Below are 2,541 nucleotides of genomic sequence, written 5' to 3' on the forward strand. Positions count from 1 at the left end.
CTAAATAGAGAAATTACCCATATAGTTATTTACGAATAGAGAAATGCAGAATAGAGAAGTAGTACTGCCCTTTTTTAATGCTCAATTTGATCATGTACTTGCAGATTTAGCCGTCATAAGCTACGTTCACTACTTCACCGCTTCAAAATGCGTGAGTTTCTCTTCGAATTAACAGTCGAACATTCCGTAAATAATCGTAATATTTAAAATATTTTTTCTTTTTTTTCTGTCAACAGCTTCAATCAGCAACATCCTTGTTCATCGGAATTTGAATGCTCGATCCGAGCTCCCGACGCATTTTTTAACCGTTTATTCGATGGATGAGTTTTATCGCTGTGTAAACTCGTGGCAATTTACTCAGTCCAAAACAACAATCCTAATGAACGGCCGCTCGGGAATGGGCAAAACGTCGTTAATAAAGGGGAGCGAAGACTTTATCGGGCTCCGGGAAGCTTTTTTGAATGCTCTGGAGGCTCGTGGTCTTCGCACCACCGCGACGTTTAAAATTCTTGTCATCAACGAAAAAGGGATTTTCGACGCGGTGGCGAATCATACGCAACCTCCGAGCTGTTGGTCACCTTTCCTTCCAAAGACTGGATATTGGCTGGCACAGTTAAGGAGTGCACCATCGTCAAATTTCGACCAGGTCGCCAGGTCACTCGTGACACCGGGAACGAGCCTCAATCCGAACTCGAGTCGTTATTTCTCGATTGAGACCTGGTCTTCGGCTGACCGGCAATCAAAAATCACCTTTCTCGATTTCCCTGGGCCGGAAAGTCTGAAGGATATAGAGAAAGCGATGACCGGCTCCGACGCCGACAAAAAACTGCTGACGGGTCAGGAACTCCACCTCTCATCCCGGTTCATCAACCAGATGTTGAGCGATATAACTCGCGTTATAAATACAAAACACATGCCATCTTCGTTCAACGCGGCCAAAGTTATAATGTCAATTTTGTCCGGGGCAGAACATTTGCGTATGATCACAACCATCGGCGGGGACGTTAAAAATATAACGCAGCCTCTTCTCGATTCAATAAAAGCGGTGCGCTCGTGGTGGCTCCACACGCACCGGAATCAGAGAATTGTTTCGTTGGTGCGAACACCGCAGTCCGAGCAGCTGGTTGCTGTTCCGTGCGCGGTTCTTGAGGCGGAAGCCGAAAGAACTTTCATAGTGACGGGTGCCGGAACCGAGAGACGGTAAGAAATAATCGCTATTTGTCCAAGAACGAGTCGTACAAGACTCGTCTCGTTCTTTTTTTTAGTGCCCAAAAATTCGCCCAAAAATTTCAAATTTTGTTTTGTTTCCGGTAGTGAGGACGCAACGACCGCCGAGGAGACGGGGAGAGGTTGCCCACCGCGGACAATGGAGACATGGTAAGATATTCGCTATTTGGACGAAAAAAAATACATCGCTACAACGTATCCGATCCTTGGAGTGGTTAATCAAAAAAAAAAAAATGTTTACGCCCGTACCCAAAAAAAAGATCGAGAACGAGTCCTTGTACAAGTGTTTATTTTCATTCTAGTAACGAGAACATTTCGGTTGTGCCGACAATCATTATTCAGGAGAACGTAGGATCCACAGCGCAACTGCGAGAAACATGGTAAGATACTCGTGAACCTCGTAACCTCGTAACCTCGTAACGATGTGATTTCTACGTCTTTTTGTGATGTTTTTTTTTCAATTGGAGTTTTGATTTTAAAAAAACATCACAAAAAGACGTAAACTGTTTCTCTTGAAAGTCGTCGAAATATTTTGGATTTCTTTTGTTTCCAGTGGAAATATCTTGTCTGAACCAGTATACAGTTCGACGCCGATCGAAGGATCATCGACTGATTTTACGAGGTATGTAATGGTACGAAGTAACCAAATAATGAGTAAAAAAAATATATATATATGAGTAGAAAATATTTATTTATCATTATACATAAATATTTTCTACTCATTTTTACAATTTACAATTTACAATTTTTTAACAAATTTAAATAAAACGGAGTTTGAATTGCAGCTATGACGTAACAATTTTATGAGAAATTTTGTTTTGTTTCCGGTAGTGAGAACCTTGCGACAGTCGAAAAGCCGGTGAGGGATTGCCCACCACAATTAATGGAGATATGGTAAGATATTCGCTATTTGGACGAAAAAAAAATACATCGTTACAACGTATCCGATCCTTGGAGTGGTTAATCAAAAAAAAAAAAATGTTTACGCCCGTACCCAAAAAAAAGATCGAGAACGAGTCCTTGTACAAGTGTTTCTTTTCATTCTAGTAACGAGAACATTTCGGTTGTGCCGACAAACATTATTCAGGAGAACGTAGGATCCACAGCGCAACTGCGAGAAACATGGTAAGATACTCGTGAACCTCGTAACCTCGTAACCTCGTAACGATGTGATTTCTACGTCTTTTTGTAATGTTTTTTTTTTCAATTGGAGTTTTGATTTTTAAAAAACATCACAAAAAGACGTAAACTGTTTCTCTTGAAAGTCGCCGAAATATTTCGGATTTCTTTTGTTTCCAGTGGAAATCTCTTCGC

General features: G+C 41.1%; 1 long non-coding RNA gene across 1 annotated transcript; it reads left to right on the forward strand.

Annotated features, from left to right (window-relative positions):
* The first annotated feature begins 1,074 nt into the window (after positions 1-1,074).
* LOC122417543 (uncharacterized) lies at positions 1,075-1,838 on the forward strand. Its single transcript, XR_006262308.1, has 4 exons — positions 1,075-1,200; positions 1,315-1,377; positions 1,530-1,607; positions 1,781-1,838. It is a non-coding gene; the product is annotated as an uncharacterized lncRNA (long non-coding RNA).
* The last annotated feature ends 703 nt before the right edge of the window (positions 1,839-2,541 follow it).

Source organism: Venturia canescens, chromosome 10 (genome assembly GCF_019457755.1).
Source record: "Venturia canescens isolate UGA chromosome 10, ASM1945775v1, whole genome shotgun sequence".
NCBI classification, from domain to species: domain Eukaryota; kingdom Metazoa; phylum Arthropoda; class Insecta; order Hymenoptera; family Ichneumonidae; genus Venturia; species Venturia canescens.